General features: G+C 34.9%; 1 pseudogene; it reads right to left on the bottom strand.

The window, feature by feature from the left end:
- Positions 1 to 6,642: 6,642 nt before the first annotated feature.
- LOC149217364 (dihydropyrimidine dehydrogenase (NADP(+)), chloroplastic pseudogene) lies at positions 6,643 to 7,302 on the bottom strand (annotated as a pseudogene).
- Between the last annotated feature and the right edge of the window lie 1,681 nt (positions 7,303 to 8,983).

Below are 8,983 nucleotides of genomic sequence, written 5' to 3'. Positions count from 1 at the left end.
TTTAATTTTTCGATCTAATTCATTTTCAACTAAAGCTTTGAAGGCTTTAAACTTTTCAAATGCTTCATCTTTATGTTTTAGAAGACCTATCCAACACATCCTGGAAAAATCATCAATAAACAAAATAAAGTATTCTTCTCCACGAGGTGAATTTTTCCTTGTTGGTCCACATAAATCAGTATGGATGAGTTCAAGAGGCTTACTTGCTGACCCTTCCTTTTCAATGAAGTGAACTCTGGTTTGCTCACCAATTTGACATGGTTTGCATATAATATTTTCTAGGATGCTGATATATGGAAGATCATGAACTTCCTTGAGCCTGCATGGTTTTCGTATTTGAGAAAAGCTTAGATGTCCCTATCTTCTATGCCACAACCAGTTTTCATCTATTTTTCTTAGATAGCATTTTTGTTGTCCTCCTTTGAGTATTTATAAGTTGTTTCTAGTTCTTGTACCTTTTATCATGGTCTTTCCTGTACTAAGTTCACGAACGATGCATCTGTTTGATTGAAACACCACTTCATTTCCTTGATCACACATTTGACTGACACTCAATAGGTTATGCTTTAAACCATCTACATACATCGCATTTCCATCTTTAACCTTTTCTTTCAAGAAAACAGAGCCTTTACCTTTAATGATAGCTAGAGTTTCATTTCCAAATGAGACATTCTTTTCCTTTTCTAAAGCATTATATGAATGAAGTTTCTCTTGATCACCTATCATGTGTTTGGAGCATACTGTCACTGTATCACTGATTTTCTTGTTCTTCTGTATACAAAGCTATACCACATCTTTCTGATTGAGATTCCTTCCTTCTCCATATCTTGGGATTTAATGGCGTTTTATTCTTTTGAAATGTTGGCTTAAATTTTCTCCTGCATTCAGATTCTTCATCACCAAAGTTGTTACAAATCAAGCATTCTATTTCATTTTCAAGAGGAGAAAAGTTATTATAGGAAATTTTCTTGATTCCTATTGCACTTCTTTGATTTCGTGCTTCTCTAGTTATGATGGTTTTGTAAGAAACACATTGAATAGCCTTGTGTCCAAAGTTATTACATGAAAAACATTGCCCATTAAAGAAGTTTCTGTGATCATAGAATCTTTTGACATTGTTTACCTATTGGTTGCAGCTTCTACTGATATTCATCCTTGGAGTAAATTGAGTATGATTACCTCATGAGTAGTTTTAGGCCTTTGCTGACGATGGACATACTGTTCACTCATCTTTGCTGCATCAAGATAGCTTTTGGTGGAGGTTGACGGCTTATGTGATTGAGATGATTCTTCAGTATATCCAAGACCTCTCTTTATCAGAGGAGAACGTTGAACTTTGATAATTTCATTTAAAGTTTCTGATCCTTTAGTAAATCTAAGATTGAGAGATTTTGTCTTCTCAAGATCTTTTCTTAGACCCACAATTTCACATTCTAGATTTTCATTGTGTTTTTCTCTTTCAGCAAGTTGGTGTGTCAAAGTATCTATGATCATATTCTTTTCTTCTCAACAGATTTTGAGTTTAGTGATTTCTTCAAGAAAATATTCCTCTTCTAATGCATCCAGAAAATCATCATTGTCATAGGCCATGAGAAGTATATAATATTTTTCAGTTTCATCTTCATCACTATTAGATAAACCATCACTATCTTCATGCGTATAATAACTCCTTCTATTCACAACTTGTTTTCTATTATCTTTTGCATATTCCTTCCCTTTTTCATATTTATCTTTATGAGGACATTTGGTAGCATAGTGACCAACTCTACCACAAGCAAAGCATTTGAAAGGTAGCTTACCTCTGAATCTTCCGGAACCCCGTTGAAGCTTCTTGACAAAATTTACCTCATCTTCTTCTTCTGAAATGTGTCCTGATTCATGGTGCTCTTCCTTTTCTTTTCCTTTTGCTAATGCTTTAAATGTGACTTCTCTCATATTTGATGGACCTCCTTTTCTCATTTCAAAGGTAGTTAGGATTCCATGGAGTTGAGTCACTATAATAGTTTGAAGATCCTTTTTTTCTTCTATGGTAGACACTTTTGACTCAAATTTAGAAGACAAAGATCTCAAAATTTTCTCCACTAATGTAACTTCCTTTATCTCTTCACCCAGATTCTTCATACAATTAACAATCTCATATATACATAAGAAGTAACTAGCAACACTCTCATCACTATGCATCTTAAGAGTTTCATACTGAATTCTGAGAGTTTGAAGCTTAGCACGTTTTACTTGAGAGTCTCCTTCATAGCTTTGAATGATTTTGTCCCATATTTCTTTGGCTGTCTTGAGTTGCATGACTTTGACAAATTCTGATTCTAACAGACTTCCCAATAATGTATTGACAACTTTGGCATTGGTTTCGTATAACTTCTTACCTGCAGAGTCTGTAGGACTTGTTGAGGAAATTGATATCCTCCTTCTATAATTTCCCAAACATATGCTCCAAGTGATTGTAGATAAGCTTTGGTTCTTATTTTCCAATATACTAAGTTGCTCCCATTGAAGATTGGTGGTTTGATGGATCCCATGCCTTTGTGATTATTCATCTTGAAAGATCTTCCTTCAAGCGATCAAGCTCCTTCAGAAGGACTTGCTCTAATACCAATTATTGCAAATAATACTGAGAGGGGGGTGAATCAGTATTATCTGATCAATAATTTTTCTTTTCTCAAATAGATTTATATACGCTACTTCTGTAAAGTGAACTAGCGTGTACACGCAACTATGATTAGAGAAACTAGCATACACCCAGAAAACTTGTGATTTAGACAATTTATCATGTGTTGATCTTTAACCAGTGCATCAATAACTTATTAAACAAAGCAGTAAAAATAGAATAAACCATCACACATAAGCAACACACATGAACACCAAGATTTAAAGTGGACACCCAATGTGGGTGAAAACCACCTGCTGTTGTCATCTCTGTCTTCTTTTAATAATAAGAAAATATGTTTACAATCTTGTGCTGGTGTAGACTCATACCAGTACATAGGCACCCACCTATAGAAGGCTACAATCTTCCCTCATTTTCCAGCTTCTACTGGAAGGAAGCTGCAACCCACTAGCTCTTTTACTAGCCAACATGATTACTAGTATGTAGGTGCCAACCTACAGAAGGCTAAACCTTCTCTCTTCCTCCAGGGACCACGTTTCATAAATTTTTAGATTGGATGCTCCTGGTACACAAAAATACACATGAAGGCCTCATTTCATCAAATTTTCATACTGGACCCTTTAGGAACTTTGAAACTCAAACTGCATTAACCAACAATCAGTTAATCTGAACAATCAGATCACTGTCACCATAACACTGTGCTGAACCCAGAAACCTACATCATCATTCAGAACCAGCTACAACCTCAAAAATCATGCATCAGAATGTATACGCTACTTTACTGAACCCAACCTGCGTGTATATGCTACTTCCTGTAATCAAACCTGCATATACCTTCAAGACTACTGAAACATAAAATTTCTAAATCAAGTCTGTACCAACTAGCAGTATGCTGACTATCCATTGTCTATTTATAGAGCTTTACATAGGCAATAACAGAGATCACCCTTGTCACTTATTTAATCAATCAATCAGACGCCAAACTACTTGTGCATTCAGTTTTACATTCAGATCTAAGAAGATTTCATTGGCAGATAACAGTAAAATAACAAAATTGATTATATAGATCAGTCAGATCTAAAGAAGAGGCTTTTCTTTTGTATATGCTATTTTTAAGAGTAGAACCTGTGTGTACACACGCTTTTGTAGAGATGAACCAGCGTACAGATCTGCAAATATTAATTCATAACTTCGATGCACTTTCGGACTTCAGAAAAACCCAAATCATGACATTAAAGAATAAAGCAGGTGTACATAATCAGATCTAGCCCAACCAATATTAGATCATTAAGTAATAAGTGATTTTAGGTCCCATGATCCTGATCCAACATTGAATTTAAGATGCATAAAGTATTTCAGATCAAATCACAAACATAGCCCCTTCAACATAAAATATACTTTAGATAGAAGTATTCCTTAGAAACCCTTACACTTGCACATATGGCCTTATGATCTTCTCCTCCTTATAGATTTAGGCCCTTTGTCAATACCTTGGACCAATACCTTAGACCAAATACCTAGGGTCAATAACTCAGACTAAATACCTTGGACCCAAAATAACTTGGACAAAATACCTAAGACCAAAACCTTGGTTTTCTAGCATGTATGCTCTTTTCCTCTTGTGGGAGTGCGTGTATACGTATATGCTCTTTTTGTTCTCTGAACCACCGTGTATACGGTGTTTTGACTAAGTGGACCTGCGTATACTTCTTAAATTTATTTTCGTCATCCTTTTGCTTTACCTCCTTTATTCTAATCATTAGGCCTCAGATCCATCTTCCTGTTCTTCTATACCACTGCCTTGTTACCTCTGAATATACCTGTTTTATTGAGTTGCCTTTTACCAAAATTGAATTGACCTGTGAATGAGTTGCCATCAAGAACAACACTCGTATCATAATGCCAACAAAGTGATCAATTTCTCTCGTTACATACACAAAAAAATGCATAATTAATGCTAGTAAAATAGGTTCATGAGGTGTCTTCGTTTCCAATTATCATGGTTAGTCCAATTTCACAATTGTGATAATAAATCCAATTTCTAAAAAAATGACAATATGCACAATTTCCTCAATTTATGTTTGAACCATAGCATTTCATAAAGATAAAGAAATATTATTTTTCGAATGCTTAATGATTCCTGCAAAATAATCTTCGATCAAAAATTCATCAACGAACCCTGCAGATAAAGTGTTGTTTATATTTCTTCTTCTTCCCTACATCATGCTTAAAAAAATAACATTAGACAAACCGATGATAAATTTTGAGCATGATTTCAACAATGCAAGAATTCAACCTTAACAAAATTCAATTTGAAATTAAGTTTAGTTAAGTGAGCTATTGTGCCTTTATTCAATTAATTTTGTCTCATGTTTTTTTATTCTTTCTCTTATTTCTTGCTTCGACATTCAGAACAACCAAATTTGGAGGCACCTCTAGATATTTCATCCTATATAATACTTTAAGTGCATCATCCATTCTACCTTATTTGCAATAACCATTGATAATAATGCCACAAGTGCGCTCATTTGGCCTCAGATATTCATTTTGCATCCCTATGACCAATTCTTCTACCTTATATGCTTCTCAACTTTTTGCATAAGCCTTAGCTAATGTATTATAAGAGACAACATCAGGTAAAATATCAGAAGCTCTCATGTCGCTCATTATTTTTTGTGCTTCTGTCAAGTTGTTCTTCGCACACCAAGCATTTATAAGTATATTATAAGTCTTGATATTGGGCTTTACATTTGTTTCATGCATCATCTTTAACACCTTGCTGGCCTCCTTAGGCTGTCCCAGAATACCATACCCTTTGATTATGGTATTGAATGTGCTTGTTGTTGGTGAGCAGCCACTTTGTTTCATTTTCCTAAAAATGTCCATTACTTTGTCAATCTCCCTAGCTTGGCAGAAACCATTGAGAATGGCATTGTAAAGAATAACATCTGGCTTCATTCCATACTCTGCTATCCGAGACATGACTGATTTCAGTTGCTTGTAATGTTTCTGGGCAGTAAGAGCACGTACGAGGGTTGTAAAAGTAACTAGAGAGGGCCTATGGCCCTCACCCACCAAGCCATCAAAAACTAACTAAACTTCTTTAACCTCACCCTTCTCTATCAACAATTTCATCATCTTTGTCCTTGAATGAACAATCTGGCATCACCCTTGGTTTGAGTTATCAAGAATTAAGTATAGATACTGCCATCTCGACACTTTGAAGATGAGAGAAATTTGCTTTCACTTTTGGCAAACTTGCTAGAAGAATTATGAAAATTATTATCCCTTTCAGTCCTTTTTTCCCATTATCTGATAATTTTGTCCCTTCTGAATGATTGTTTGACACAACCTCTAGACGAGACTAGATTTGAATGATATGCAACCACATACAACATCTAAATTTTGATGCATCTAGTAAGTTGAATTGCACTTCTACCTGGAGGATGTTGACCCAACAAAAATTTCAAATGGTATTGACTCCAACGCTCTGTTATTCTGCAAAAGTAGTCTAAAGAGCAGCATAACTAACTGCCTTATACGTAGCATTTTCCTTCAATTATATGACTGGGCAGTGTTGAATCATGCATCTTGCCACGTGTATGGATAGGCGAGTGCATTAGCACACCGATAACAGTAATTTGGTGCGCAGAAATCTGCCTCTCTGCCAGAAATTTGCCTTCAAGATTCTAGATATCTTTTTATTTTCCACAGGCTCAGTTATTTGTATGAATTTGGAAACTGTGACATCTAGATTGCACAATTCGGGAGAAATATGTGCCTACAGGCCAGATCTAGCCGAAATCCGCTTAAATATTTTCTAAATAGAGTTGTTGGATCTTTCATGTCCATGGGTAAGTCTGGCTTCTAGCAAACTCATAGCCATTTGGATTATCCCCGGGTGCATGAAGAATAGAAATGCAAACATGGCTATCTGGATAACCATTTGGATGCATGGTGTGATTTCCTTCGGCATCAACCAGACACACATACTGTCGAGTAGGTCCTCTTTTGATTCTCAATTATGGAAGATTGACCCCAATGCAGATCTTAACAGTGTTTGCTCCAAGTAGTATAAACTCAGCAGCATGACCTCCATTTTCAACCCCTCCTATGCTAGAAAGTGATAACATTGGATAAAGAAAATTGGACTTCTTCATCTATGAAATAGACATTTCTTTTGCAAGAGAAATTGGATGAATAACTTTTGAAGAATATCCACTCGGGGTTGAATAACCCTCTACACAAGGTTCAGGCTGTAATATGTCAATATTTATTCCCATTACTCTCATAGTCGCAATTCCTTCACTTCTTGCCCTCAACTCCACTTTCGCTAGCTCAACAATCTCTGTCACTCTTGGAATCAGCTTTGCCAAAACTCGGATTGTTTCTTTCTCATTTACCCAACCACAAACCTCCTCCAATAATGCATAGTCTTTTCTGATTGCAGCACCCATCTTGCGCTTAGGCATCCCGTGAGGACAAGAGAAGTTAATCTCAAATGCATCAACTCCAATTTCTTCTACTCATTCTATAAGCTCCTTCCAAGCAGCTCTATCATACTCCTCCATAATGGAAGCAATGAGAATCCTATCAGGATATCTTTTCTTCAACTGTTTGAATTCTTTCAACATGGTCGCAAGTGGACAGTCACTGATAAGTTCAATATTTTTCCCAGCCATAGTTCTTATAGGAGAAAGTTCTCCAGGAGTTGGATCGTGATGGATGCGTGTGATATGAATCAAATCGGGCTCATTGTTGATGCGCCATTTATGCAGCAAATTAGATCAAATTCAGAGTAATATTTTTTTTATGATGAATTTTGAATTTCGATTTTAAGCTAACACATTGAAATGTTTTTCTTCCAGGTCACATGAGAGCTTACTTATCAATTTTCCATGAGTTCTTTTACACATTAAAATCTGGAAATCAGAACAGAGTGAAAAGAAATGATTTTGCATTTCAAAATTTCACATTTTCCTTCTTTATAAACATGATTTTTTTATTTAAAATATTTCTATCAGGTTGGCGAATGATTTGTTCTTACTGAGCCACTAAAAAAAATGAATGCAGGAAAATAAATAAAATCTAAAATTTTTTAATTTTTAATAAAAAACTTTAAAAAAGTGCAGTCAAGCTTGATTTTATTATCCTAGTTTATCTTACTTGAAAGAATTTTTTTTATTTTTTAAGTATATGAATATTTCCAATGGAGCCATTTACGGATTAGGATTTCTAAAATGCTCATATCCAAATTTACAAAAAATACCTGATTGTGTATGAGGACATGAGAAATTATTTTCATCTTTGGATTCAATGCAAATATTGATTGAAGATGAATGAATTTCGTGATGTAGTCACCTACTGAAACCATTATTTGGTATAGTCCTTGCGCTCCAAAGAATGTTTTATCTACATTCTAGATCTTTCATCCATAAATGGTTTAGTATTGAAAAATTTATTCTACAAAAATGATCGAAATGTATGTAGCTAAATGATTTATGCTTTTACATGTTTTAACTATGCATCTATGAATGAAAAAGTTGAAAATGAACTTTAGACTGAAAGCTAGTTCCTATGCACACTTCCCTGGCAATGATGCCAAAATGTTGAGGCAAATTAAGTACCTATCATTTAATTGTCAACCCGGGGTTTTCGTAAAACTTGCGAAGTGTGTGTGCACTATATATGCTAGAAAATAACTTTCAATTTAGATTAATATAACTATGAAATTGAATAATGACAAACCAAGTCTCTAATTCAAGATGTAGTAAGCGAAGGAAGAGGCTCCTAACCTAGGAGGCCCTGGTTGTCCTTCCCATAGTATTGTCCTCAAGAACAGAAACTAAAGAGCAACAGTTTGTGATGTGTATAAAGCAAGAGAAGAGGCTCCTAACTTAGGAGGTCCTAGTTGTCCTTCCTCATAGTTCTACTCCAACAACATTACCATTGCATCAAATCATAAATTGGAATTCAAGAAACAATTCAAGAAATGCAAAAGGATGATTTTTAGTTGTGATTCATAATTTGATAGGAAGAGAATTTAACTTAAATCCTTGGTTTTCCTTTTGTACACAAATTAGATTTTAAACGAAAATCACACTACTCTTTTCAGAAATGGAATTCTAATGGTAACAAGGAATTAATTCAAATCTATGAAACTCAAAAGCAATATAATTTTAACTACATAAATGAAATGAAAACAATGCTTCAAATGAAAAGAATATGATACATCTCACACATATTAGGTGGCCAATCCAAAAGCATGAGAGATGGAAAGTTGAGAGGCTCCAAATGCAAGCATAACCAAATCAAAGTGAACATCACTCATGAGCATGGTGCCAAATCCAAATTCTATATTCA

Source organism: Pinus tabuliformis, chromosome 1_1, assembly GCF_031772625.1.
Source record: "Pinus tabuliformis cultivar Carrire ecotype Pingquan chromosome 1_1, CPIR1, whole genome shotgun sequence".
Classification (NCBI taxonomy): Eukaryota; Viridiplantae; Streptophyta; class Pinopsida; order Pinales; family Pinaceae; genus Pinus; species Pinus tabuliformis.
This window is presented reverse-complemented; position numbering and strand designations above follow the sequence as displayed.